This window comes from Neomonachus schauinslandi, chromosome 4, assembly GCF_002201575.2.
Source record: "Neomonachus schauinslandi chromosome 4, ASM220157v2, whole genome shotgun sequence".
In the NCBI taxonomy this organism is placed as follows: domain Eukaryota; kingdom Metazoa; phylum Chordata; class Mammalia; order Carnivora; family Phocidae; genus Neomonachus; species Neomonachus schauinslandi.
In genome coordinates this window covers 68,731,885-68,745,573 of record NC_058406.1, presented here as the reverse complement: position 1 = coordinate 68,745,573, position 13,689 = coordinate 68,731,885, and the positions used below count along the sequence as shown (strand labels likewise).

Genomic DNA, 13,689 nt, shown 5'->3' with positions numbered 1-13,689 from the left:
ACCCACAGAGGGCTCTCACTAGAACTTGACCATGCTGGCATCCTGATCTCAGACTTCCAGCCTCCAGAACTATAAGACATAAATTTCTACTGTCTATCAACCAGCCAGTCTCTAGTGCTTTGTTATAGCTGCCTGAATGGACTAAGACACTAGCACTTCCTTCCTGAGTACTCCTGTTATTAAGTAGAATATGGTAAGCAGAATATGAGGGGGGATGTCCAGCAAAAAAGAAATTGTGCTTGGAAGACCAAAAGCATTAATGAAAAACCACATATATCCCTCCTCAGCTTCTTTCTGTGGCTTAGTGGTGCGTATGGGTTTAGGGAAAAGCCAGATTATCTCCCATGAAACATCCTATCCAAGAACTTCTGATAAATGATGATCCCATTCCTCGGCTTACCCAAGGATTTCCTAAGGGTCATTCTAAGGACATGTTATTTCCTACTGTATGTAATTTGGGGAAAGGGCGGGGTCATACGACTATAAGCTATAGTTACTATTAAAGGGAGTGTTGTGGTTTGAGGAGTGTGGTGAGTTCTATAAGCCAAGGATGTGGCTGGGTTTGCTGTCTTCAGGAAGTGGGCAGCAGAGTTATTCTTCAAGGATCCAACTTATAATAATTGATTGTTAGTCTTAGGATGGGTCCATTAAAACTTGGACAATTTTAAACAGTCCTCTTACGAGCTTTGAGAACTTCTAAGAGCTGCAGTTGAATTTTCTGTAGCACGACAGGCCACAGAAGCTGGCAGTCTCTCCATTAAGTAAGGGTGGAAGTAGCAGGTTGGTGGAGATGAAATTTCTCTTGTAATCTTGTTTCTGATGTAGGGCTTTTATCCACTATTTTGAGGTATCTGATACTTGTGAAATGAAAAAGGAAAAGTGCTCAAAAAATGACGGACACTCCCCCATCAGCCGCTTCACCTGGAGGCACCTCTTATCCTTAGGCATCAATAGTTGGGGGTATGACTGAGTAGCAAAGTTTTTCTGTCTCTAGGTCATGATGGCTGATCTACTAGCTCCTAGAGCATTTAGCTTTTGGTAGCCTGATGTACTAGCTCCTAAAGGCCTTGATATCAAAGCTTGTGTTGTCTACATCTTTTAGGTTCCTGGACCACTGGGCAAGTGAAGAAGACTCCCCGGGGAAGTGGGTAGCATTTCCATCCCCCTGGGGTCCTGCCAGTGTATCATCGGCTATCTCCTGCTGGCCAGGCCGCAAGATACATTGCTTAGTAATGCCACATGTCACTTGTCTGTGTGGCCAGAGAAAGGCCTCTTCCCTCTCTCTGTTTCCTCTGCCTCATGGAAGGACCAGCATCTGCGGCCTGCTGCGCGCGCACACACACACACACACACACACACACACACACACACACACACACTGCATACACTGCATTTGAACTGGGAACTTGGTATCAGAATGACTAAAGAGTTAAGGGCATTTAGTGGCTCAAGTCACTTAAAGTGAATAAATAGGATATGTTTTAAACAAGGCTGTATATTGTGCATCAACCATTTCACCAAACTCCTGGTTTTGTTGTTGCTGTTTTCCAAACTTCCAGTGTTGGCTTTCGCCCAAGGCTGCTGAATCAAAGTGCTTTGAACAGCTCCTGAGGTACTGGGCCTTTTCTTCCACATCCAGCAGGAAGTGAAAATATCGCTCCTTTCCCAGAAGCCTTAGGAAATATCTTCTGTTGACTCATTGGTCCAGACTGGGTTATGTGCCCATCACTGAACCAATCACAATAGCCCGAGAGATGCGTTTCACTGGTAAGATTCGGTTAATCGGGGCCTTTATGAGTATTTAAATCACCAATTATTTTTGCTATTTTATATTGATGCTCAAATGTACTCTTCACTTTTAGAATAGTTGAATTATTCTGAATTAGAATACAAAAGAAATCTTAGTTTTCTACGAATTCCGTAAAATATTAGGTAAAGCATAAAAGACCAATTTGGTCAAATTATTTTGTAAAAATATATTGTGGATGAAGTTGTTTGAGACTACATTCCCTGAGGATTTTGAAAAACACGTTATCTTCAAATAGATGCCTGGTCTGCCAGATATGACCTGTATGAAATCCTGCTTTGATACAGAAGGATAAAACAAAGTCTCAGAGATCCTTCTGTCTCTGCAATATGAGGAAAATACATAAGAAATATTCTGCATTCTTCCTACCACAAAACAAATAGTGAAGCCACACACTTGAAACATAAAGTCTTAATCTTACAGGCTGCTATAACAAAATACTACAGACTGGGTAGCTTATAAACAATAGACATTTATTTCTCACTGTTCTGGGAACTCTAAGGTCAAGGCACCAACATGATCATGTTCTGCAAGACCTTCTTCCTAGCTCATAGCCAATGCCTTCCTGCTATGTCCTCACCTGGTGGAGGAGCTGGGGTTCTCTCCGGAGCCTCTTTTATAAAGCACCAGTCCCATTCCTGAAGGCTTCACCTGTATCACCTGAGTACTTCCCAAAGCTTCTACTTCCTAACACCATCATCTTTGGGAGTTAGGATTTTGACACATGAGTTTTGAGGGTACACAGTCAGACCATAATAATGTATAGCTTTTCTTTTATTAGATGACTTGATACTATAGTCTAAGACAGTAGATAAAAGCAGGAGACAGGAATCCAGGTGCACTGACTTCTGATCTCTGCTCTGCTATGCACTTGCTGGGTTACTTTGGTTAAATCATGTCACCACTCTTAGCCTGTTTCTGTAGCTGTAAAATGTAGATAATAATACTTCTTTTATTTTTTCTACCTCATCAAGTTGCCATGAGGATCAAATACAATAGTCTAAAAGTGCTCTGAAAACTGTAAAGGGCTTTCTGAATAAGATATTCTTATTACCATCACTAGTAATTGACTTCTAAGTTTACCCCAAATAATTTATAGTGTTGGTCAAGTTTCTTAATATCTTTTACTATCATTTTCTCCTTACGCAGATTGGTCTCTAATAGCTCTTCCCGCTCAGCTTTGGGGTCTTTTAATTCTTTCTTTCTTTCTTTCTTTTTTTTTCTGGTAGCTGTTGAATAATGCTTGCCCACTGGACAGAGTTAAGGAGGCATGGCTGGTTTACAATAGCCAGCTTTGGCCAGTAATACTGAAGGTCAACTACAACCACATCCCTGGTGCAGTTCCTTGGAATTTTAATGATGGTAATTACAACCAATGTAGAGTATTTGTTTGGTGTCCTGAGTTGGTTTATTTTTCGCAGGCAGCCTTGGGTGTACCTAAGTTTATAGGTTAGTTTGTGGACATATTTACTGAGGAAGAATGTACACAACTCAGAGAACTGATGAGTAAGCCAAGGACATTTAATTTAGTGGCAATTTTGGGCACAGAATTCACAAGTCTTGATTTTTATGGGGCAGGATTTGCAGTTATTATATTTTTAGTTTTAAAGAAATAACAGAATTCATGTGAAAATGGCCTCCAAAGCTAATGTGGAAGGGTTGCCTTTGTTGGTGGGAGGTTTTGAACTATTTAGATGGGTAGGAAAATGAAAAAAACAGCTCAGAGATTTAGGACCTTTAAACCATGAACTGTTAGGTTTGGGTATGAAAGAAATGCTACATGAGAATCTTGCCTATGCATTCTTTCTAGACAGAGCTCTTATCTGTTGATGTTTTCAACTGTAAGTGTGGATTCCTTTGGCAGGGATGATGATCGCTACTCCCTCACAATACCAGCAAATACTAGTTACTTGCTTGTTTTCCTCGGGGCCCTCATCTAAGTGCTTTACGTGTATTCTCTCAGTTGATCCTAACTGTAATTTCGTGTGGTGGGTACTGTTATTATGTTCTCTTTGTGCACGAGGAAAATGAGGCACAGGATGGTTAATTAACTTGCTCAAGAACACATAGCAAAGTAATGGGAAGAGCTGGGATTCAAACCTAGGTGACACTGAAAGCACACTTACCCAGGTGGACATATCACTAATGCCACCAACAGGAACAACTACCTCTACTGATGTTTTTACAATTCTAGGCATGTCACTTGTTAACTTACTTGATCCTCCTTACAACGCTATGCAGTAGGTACCATCACCATTACTGGTGATTTTATAGATGGGGAAACTAATGACCAGAGAGGGTGAGCTCCAGAGTTTGTGCCATTGCTATTAGACTATAACAAAATAATACAAAACAGTGATGGAGAACAACTTAAAAATAATAGCAACAAGTACTTGTTGAGAGATTTTTACAAGCCAGCTATAAAATGCTTTGTAAGCATTATATGATATTAAGTGTGAATAGTTTTTTTTTTTTTTTTTAAAGTAGGCTCCACACCCATCATGGGGCTCGAACTCATGACCGTTGAGTCTTTGAGTTGAGACCAAGAGCATCCAAGTCGGATGCTCAGCCGACTAATCCACCCAGGCACCCCAGGTGAGAATAGTTTTTAATCCCCATTTACACAGGATAAAATTGAGACTAAAAAAAATTAAGACACTTACCCATAATCTCATAATCTCATAATTTTGCAACCTGGGAATCAAGATTTTGGAGACTGACCCCAAAGCCCATAATCCGAACAGTATTTTGAACCATGTTCGGTTCTGAATTTGGGTAGGGCATTATGAAATGTTGGTTATGACCATGACATTTGTTCATTTATTCAGGCAACAAATATTTATCAGGCACCTATGTATTATGTACCATGTGGTATGTCCCCATGGCTTTTATGTGGCTTATAAAATAGTGCACAATATTTCTTCAACCACAGAAAGCCTCCAGAAGGATGAAGAAATGGTGGCAAAGATGTTTAATCAAATGCAAACGTAGATCATTCTAAGGCTTGATCCCAGAAAATATTTAAATTAGTTTATTTCATTTTAAAACAAAATATTTCAGTTAAGCAGCAGCAAAAAAACTCACAAAAATACAAATAAAAACTGATCAGGGTACCTTAAGTTCAAATCCTTCCATAAAGAGTCCCCCTTACCCCGTTATTGCAATAACTAAGTCACTAAAAATCAAATGAAATTACCTAGTGCAGCATTTTGAAAGCAAGTGGAAAGACTATACTTTCAGGGGTCATTTCTATAGTTTGTTACTAGAGGAGTTTCTCTGAACATGTGGAATACCTGAAAGCAAGTGGAATGGGTTTTCCCACCATCTTGCTTGCAAAGTGAGTGCTAATTGGATAAGGCCTTGGTCTTTGTGATGAGAAACTTGGTGGGAGCCATGAGTGATAACAATGATAGAGCCAGTCACTTTATGACTAGGAGAGGTCATGGTATCTTAGCCAAAGGGCCTTTGGGTGATCAACCTTATCCTCCCTCTCCTGCTGACCTTTTATTTACTTCTGATGTTTTCTACCTGTCTGAATGCCCTGGATTTTTCATTTCAAGGAAACTCATTTCTTGGCAGGTGTTTTTCCATTTAGTCTGGAGGAGTAAGTTTAATTGTTTTTTCTTCTGAGTTTTAAGAACAAAAGCATTTCCTAAATGTGCATTAGGTGTGAATATACAGGTTTGATAAAACTTTTGTTAACTAACCAGCTGGCTGAGATAGGACTACCTGGCTAAGGGTGTGGATCTATCTACCTTCCTCTCAATTTCAGAAAATGTGCCATTTTCACAGTACAATAGTGTTTTCTAAAGAGTAGGTGTTCAATATATGCTTACTGATTTGGAATTTAAAAATTTTAATTGGCATATAATTAACATACAATGAAGTCCACACCGTCTTTGGGGTGATCCGTGTTGGACGTTTTGAGGGCAGCTGACCCGCAGCCTGCATGCCCCGGACCGCCTCCTGTGGAAGCCTGAGCTGGCTGTGGATCTTTCTCCCTTTGTCTCATAACCGTGTCCACCAACGAGAATGCTAATTCACCAGCTGCCCACCTTAACAGATTCAAGAACAAAGGGAAAGACAGTACAGAAATGAGGCAGCGCCGAACAGAAGTTAATGTGGAGCTGAGGAAAGCTAAGAAGGATGACCAGATGCTGAAAAGGAGAAATGTGAGCTCGTTTCCTGATGATGCTACCTCTCCACTACAGGAAACCGTAACAACCAGGACACTGTAAATTGGTCTGTTGATGACATTGTCAAAGGCATAAATAGCAACAATTTGGAAAACCAGCTCCAGGCTACTCAAGCTGCTAGGAAACTGCTTTCTAGGGAAAAACAGCCCCCCATAGACAACAAAATCCGGGCTGGTTTGATTCCAAAATTTGTGTCCTTCTTGGGCAGAACTGATTGTAGCCCCATTCAGTTTGAATCTGCTTGGGCTCTCACTAACATTGCTTCTGGGACATCAGAACAGACCAAGGCTGTGGTAGATGGAGGTGCTATCCCAGCATTCATTTCTCTTTTGGCATCTTCCCATGCTCACATCAGTGAACAAGCTGTATGGGCTCTAGGAAACATTGCAGGTGATGGTTCAGTTTTTCGAGACTTGGTTATCAAGTATGGTGCAGTTGACTCGCTATTGGCTCTCCTTGCAGTTCCTCATATGTCATCTTTAGCATGTGGTTACTTACGTAACCTTACTTGGACACTTTCAAACCTTTGTCGCAACAAGAATCCTGCACCCCCATTAGATGCTGTTGAGCAGATTCTTCCTACCTTAGTCCGTCTCCTGCATCATGATGATCCAGAAGTATTGGCATATACCTGCTGGGCCATTTCCTACCTCACTGATGGTCCAAATGAACGGATTGAAATGGTTGTGAAAACAGGAGTTGCGCCCCAGCTTGTGAAGCTTCTAGGAGCTATTGAATTGCCAGTTGTGACTCCTGCGCTAAGAGCCATAGGAAATATTGTCACTGGGACAGATGAACAGACTCAGGTTGTAATAGATGCAGAAGCACTTGCTGCTTTTCCCAGCCTCCTAACGAACCCCAAAACTAATATTCAGAAGGAAGCTATGTGGACAATGTCAAACATCACAGCTGGTCGCCAGGACCAGATACAGCAAGTTGTGAATCATGGATTAGTCCCATTCCTCGTTGGTGTTCTCTCTAAGGCAGACTTTAAGACACAAAAGGAAGCTGTCTGGGCTGTGACCAACTATACACGTGGTGGGACAGTTGAACAGATTGTATACCTCATTCATTGTGGCATAATAGAACCATTGATGAACCTCTTAACTGCAAAAGATACCAAAATTATTCTGTTTATTCTGGATGCCATTTCAAACATCTTTCAGGCTGCTGAGAAACTAGGTGAAACTGAGAAACTTAGTATGATGATTGAAGAATGTGGAGGTTTGGACAAAATTGAAGCTCTACAAAACCATGAAAATGAGTCTGTGTACAAAGCTTCATTAAACTTGATTGAGAAGTATTTCTCTGTAGAGGAAGAGGAAGATCAGAATGTTGTGCCAGAAGCTACCTCTGAAGGCTATATGTTCCAAGTTCAGGATGGCACTCCCGGGACCTTTAACTTTTAGATTGTACAGCTGAGGCAGAAAGTTGTTGGTTGTGTACTGTTTGGTAGAAGTTTGTCTTACTGTTTCTCTACTAAGAACTCTTTTTAAATGTGTTTTGTTATTGTAGCACTTTTTACAGTGAAACTCTACTTGACCAGTTCCAAGCTGTACAACCTGTATGAAGCGCCTCCTCTCAGTGCGTTTCTTATTTCTATGTGGAATCTCTTCCCTTGCAGTGTCCTGTAAATAAAGATTCAATTCCACTCTTTTCTTAAAAAAAAAAAAAAAAATACAATGAAGTGCACACATCTCAGTTATGCATTTGATGAGTTCTGACAATTCTTCTGAACCTATAAGCGCTGCTCCCCCCCCAGACAGAACATTTTCACCACCCTGAAAGTTTGCTCAGGTCTCTTCATCAAGTCCCAGCCCATGTTTGAATTCAACCACTTCCTACTTCCATTGCCAATTATTAGAATTCAGACCAACGAAAACATGCAGTATATTTCTGCATCGGGATTGTTTTCCTCATCTTAATGTTTTTGAGATTCATTCGTGTTGTTGCTTGAATTTGTACTTCACTATTTTATTACTGAGTAGCATTCCGTTCTAGGAATATAATGCAATTTGTTTACCCATTGTTTTACTGATGGGTAGTAAACAGATGTTTCCAGGTTTTGACATTTTGACAGCCTAGTACAATGGTTTGTGTGGATAATTTTTATTTCCTCTTGGCAAGAACCTAGGATGGAATTCCAGGTTTGTAGGATGAATGTATATTTAACTTTACAGGAAATTGCCACACTATTCTTCAAAGTGGTTATGCCATTATACATGTCCACCATTGTGAGAGTTCCAGTTGCTCCACATCCTCACCCATATTTGGCATTTTTAATATTTTAAATGTTCTTCATTATGGTGGGTGTGAAGTGGTAGCGTATTGTGGATTTAATTTGCATTTTCGTGATATTGAACACTGAATGGTGCTTTTGACCATTTGTTTATATTCTTTTGTAAAGTGTCCCAGTCTTTTGCTCTTTTAAAATTTAGTAGTCTTTTTTCTTAAAAATTTTATTTATTTATTTGAGAGAGAGAGACAGATAGTGAGAGAGAGAGCACGAGCAGGGAGGAGAGGGAGAAGCAGGCTCCCTACTGAGCAGGGAGCCCAACAGGGGACTCGATCTCAGGACCCTGGGATCATGACCTGAACCGAAGGCAGATGCTTAACCGACTGAGCCACCCAGGTGCTCAAATTTAATTGTCTTTTTATTCTTGATTTGTAAGACTTGTTTATGTATGCTTTATATATGTATATATTTACATGGCCTTTAAATATACATACAATATACATACATGTTTTAAAGATTTTTTACCCAGTTTGTGGTTTGCCTATTCTTTTGCTTGATGGTGTCTTTTGATAGGCAGAAAAACGTCATTTTGATGAAGTCGAATTTATCAAATTTTTCTTTTTTGGTTATTGCTTTTTGTGTCCTGTCCAAGATTTCTTTGCCTAGCTCAAGGTTGCAAAAACATGTTCTTGTGTCTATGTTTTCTTTTAGAAGCTTCATGGTTCTGGGTTTTTTTGTTTGGTTATTTAGGTCTATGATCCATTTAGAAATAACTTGTGTGTGTGGAGTGAAATGGGGACTCAGGTTTGTTATTAGTTTGTCACATAGCTATCTGGTTGTTCCAGCACCATTTTCTAAAAAAATTTCTTTTCCCCATTAACTTGGTACTGTGGTGAAAAATCGATTGACCTTCTTTTTTTTTTTTTTTTTAATTTATTTTTAGAGAGGGCGCCTGGGTGGCTCAGTTGGTTAAGCGACTGCCTTGGGCTCAGGTCATGATCCTGGAGTCCCTGGATCGAGTCCCGCATCGGGCTCCCTGCTCCGCGGGGAGTCTGCTTCTCCCTCTGACCCTCCCGACCCTCCCCCCTCTCATGCTCTCTCTCTGTCTCTCTCTCTCAAATAAATAAATAAAATCTTTAAAAAAAATTATTTTTAGAGAGAGAGAGAGAGCACAAGAAGGGGTAGGGTTAGAGGGAGAAGCAGACTCCCCGCCGAGCACGGAGCCCGACGCGGGACTTGATCCCGGGACTCCAAGATCATGACCTGAGCCGAAGGCAGTCGCTTATCCAACTGAGCCACCCAGGCACCCCTTGATTGACCTATATGAGGGTCTATTTCTTGACTGATTTTTCCATTGATTTAATATCCTATGTGAGTAGCACAGTGTCTTGATTATTGTGGTTCATAATAATTCTTGGACTCGGGTAGTACAGGTCCTCTAGCTTATTCTTCAAGATACATTTTGCTATTCTAGATCTATCATATTCCATCTAAGGTTTAGAATTAACTTGTCAATTGCTTCAAAAAAGCTTGCTGGAATTTTGATAGGGATTGCATTGGGTAGACGATATAGGTAAACATGGGAAGAATGGACATAGAAACACTATTGAGTCCTCCAATCCATGAATATGATGTATCTCTCCCTCTATGTACATCTTTATTAACTTTTCTCAGCTCTGTTTTATAGTATTTGGTATAGCATTTTTGCACATTTTCATTAAATTTTTTCCTAGGTATTTGATATTTTTTGGTAGTATTGTATATGGCATTTTTTAAAATTTCATGCTCCAATTGTTCATTGCTAGTATATAGAAATGACATTGATTTTTAATATTGACCTTGTATTCTGTAACCTTACTAAATTCACTTATCAGTTGTCATTTTTTGTGGATTCCATGGGGTTCTATATGTACACGATCATATTGTCTATGACTAATTCCAGTTTTACTATTTTTTTCAATAGTTACATCTTTTATGTATTTGTCTTCCTTTATTGCACTAGTTAGAGCTTCTAATGTACTGTTAAAAAGAAATAGTGAGAACAGTCATATTTCCCTTGTCTTCAATCTTAACATTCAACCATTAAATAATGACGTTAGCTACAGGTTTTTCTTACATATCTTTATCAGGGTGAGGAAATTCCCTTTTATTCTTAGCTTGCTGAGAGTTTTTATCATAGATGGGCATTGCCAATTTTTTTTTCCTGCTTCTATTTAGATGATCTTCCCCCTCCCCCCCCATTTCCTCTGCTGTGAATTACATTGATTGATTTTCAAATGTTGACCCTGCCCATGCCGTCCCCATTCCTGGAATAAACTCATTTGGTCATGGTTTGTTTTCTCTTTTATATATTTCTGGATTTAATTTGCTTAAATTTTGTTAAAGATTTTTATATCCATCTTTAGGAAATGTATTTGTCTGTAATTTTCTTCTCTTGTAAAAACTTTGTTAGATCTTGATTTCAAGGTTATACTGGCCTAGTAAAATCCTCTTCTGTATGCTGAAATACGTTTCTGTAGGATTAGTATTATTTCTTCCTTAGTTGTTTGATAGGATTCACCACTGAAGTCTTCTGGGCCTGAAATTTTGAAGTGAGAACATTATTGCACATTCAATAAAAAATGAGTTTTGTATTTATCTATTGCAGGGATGGCTTTCTAAGGGATGGAACAGGACATACTGGGCATGTCTCTGCTTCCCCTGCCCTGTGCTGCCTCCAGGGAGAATTTTAACACCCCCTACATCCCCCAGGTACCCTGACTCTGACTGACCCCCGTCCCCCTCATGAACTGTTTTCATCCCCCTCCATACTGGAGAAGTCACCCTGTGGCCTGAGGAAATGGATTGATCACACTAAGAAAGGACAGTTTTCACTGTTAGAACAGGGACAGGTGAGGGGCGCCTGGGTGGCTCAGTCGGTTAAGCACTGGGGACTCTTGGTTTCGGCTCAGGTGGTCATCTCAGGATTGTGAGATCGAGCCCCATGTTGGGCTTTGCACTCAGCATGGCGTCTGCTTGAGATCCTCTCTCCCTCTCCCTCTGCCCCTCCTGCTCTTTCTCTCTCTCTGAAATAAATAAATCTTTAAAAATAAATAAATAAATAAATAAATAAATAAAATGAACAGGGACAGGTGGGTAAAGGTGGCAGGTGTGACAGGTATGAGGAAGCTCGGGAACAATGTCCCCTATTCTCATCAAGGCCTGTCCTCTGGGTATAACTAATTACCACAAACTTAGCAGCTTAAAAACATCAGATATTTATTACCTCACACTTTGTGAGAGCCAGAGAGGTAGGCATGGCTTAGCTGAGTTCTCTCCCTCAGAGTTTCTCACAAGGGTGCAATTGAGGGGTTGGATAGGACTGAGGTCTCATCTGTGGCTCAAGTGGAGAAAGATCTGCTTCCAAGCTTATCTGGGTGTTGATGGGATTTAGTTCGTTTCACGAAATCGGGGCCTCAATTCCCTACAGGCTGTTGGTTGGAGGCTCCTCTCCGTTTCTTGTCATGTGAACCTCTCTACCTGGCAATTTCACTAAGCCAGGAAAGGAGAATGTCCGTAGAGAGTCCGCTAGCACAATAGGAGTCACGGTCTTATGTAACATAATCATGGAAGTGACATCCCCCCTACTTTGCCTTACATTATTATTAGAAGCAAGTCAGGTCCCACCCACTCTGAAGGGAAGGGAATTACACAAGGGCATGAATACTAGGAGGTGGGGACAATTGTTAGGGAATTATTAGAATCTGCCCACTACATATGGGGCCGTTTCAGATTTTCCATTTATTCCTCTATCAGTTTTGTTAAGTTGTGTTTTTCAAGCAATTTTTCATTCCATCTAAACTGTCAAATTTATTGGCATAGGGTTACTCATAATATCCTCCTATCTTTTTAAATATTTGTCAAGTGATATACTGTTTTTATTCTGCTATTAACTATCTGCATTTTCTCTCATTTCTTTTCTTGATCACTCTTACAAAGGGTTTATCAATATTATAAATCCTTCCAAGGAACCAACTTTTGACTTTGTTGATTTTTCTCTAGGTTTTACCTGTTTTCTTGTTCACTGGTTTCCTAACTTATTGTATTGTTTTCTCTTTACTTTCATTTTTGTTTTTTTTTTTAATTTACTTTTGGTTTAATATGATCTTCTTTTTCTAGCTTCTTTAACTAGATGCTTAGATCACTGATTTTTAACTATTTTTAAATTTTTTAATAGATAAACAAAATTTTCAAAACAATGTGACCGTGTGAATACGTTCCTAGGGCTCTCTGTGGGGCTTTGGAAAGGGCCTATGATTGAGAAGCTGAAGCTTCCTGAGGCTCATAATAATCCACCTCTTCTTTTACTGCCTTTCATTTATTTTGAGATGCACATCCCCACCCCCACCCCCCACGTTTTAACATCTGTGGCAATGGAATATGTGTTATAAGCTGAGGCACCTTGTGACTGCTGTCATCCAGGCAGAAGTCACAGCACAGTCATTGTTGCCTATGTGTGTGATGACTTTGGGGATGGCTGGCGTTTCGCACCGTCATCATTTCGGCTGAGCTGTATGCAGTTTTGGTACCTATGTTGAGTTTCAGCGGTGAACACTGTAAAAATGATTACGTTATGATTCAGCGCTGAAACCAAAAGATAGCGTGTGTTCAGAAAAGCAGGAAAAGCCAGTAAAATGTAGTGTTAGCGAAGCAAATATTGTAGGAGGACTGCTCATAATTTGGACATTTTCCTGTAAAGCAACAACCAATTCATTTCATTGTATTTTCCCTTTTATGTATGCATAATAGTAATATTGGAGAAAAGCTATGTCTAACTTGTAACTAAAACAAAATTTTAAGTGATAAAAAAGCAGTGAGCCATGGTTTAATTGGTAGTATTTTCTTTTGTCTGATGTGTCTTACAGTGGATGGTGACTCCAATTGATGAAATTTTAGGTAGCTCATTTAATTCCTACACAAATGCCCATGAAGTGACCAACTATTATTATCCATTTTTAGAGGTGAGTAAATTGAAGCTCGGGGCGTTAACTTGTTCAAGGTCACAGCTAGTAGGTGGCAGATTGGGATTAGAGCGTCGGAGTGTGGGGCTTAGGTCTACGCTCTTCACCACACATTATATTGCCTTGGTACATGAGGGAAAGGGAGGAGCAGTTTCTCTTTTGTGATTCTCATCAATTAAAAATATTAGAGTTTCCAGGCAACTATGGCCTTGTCCCTCTCCTACTGAGAAGTCTTCATTAGTTCACCACCACCCATGGATAAAACCTAAACTTCTGAAAATTCAAAGCCTTCCCTGATCTAGCCTCAGCCAACTCTTGCCTGACTCATTCTCTCTAGCCACACAGAACTATTGCTTCATGTGTCCATACCCAGCGCATTTCTCATCCTAGCCTAACATTTAATTGATCTTCCTTTTACTCAAAAGCCTTTAGCTAGTTTTTGCTTATCTG

The 13,689-nt window shown here is 39.9% G+C and overlaps 2 pseudogenes; both read left to right on the top strand.

Annotated features, from left to right (window-relative positions):
- The window catches only part of LOC110580651, a 49,894-nt pseudogene extending 42,482 nt beyond the window's left edge, over nucleotides 1-7,412 (top strand).
- Nucleotides 5,032-5,138, top strand: LOC123324601 (annotated as a pseudogene).
- Nucleotides 7,413-13,689: the final 6,277 nt, after the last annotated feature.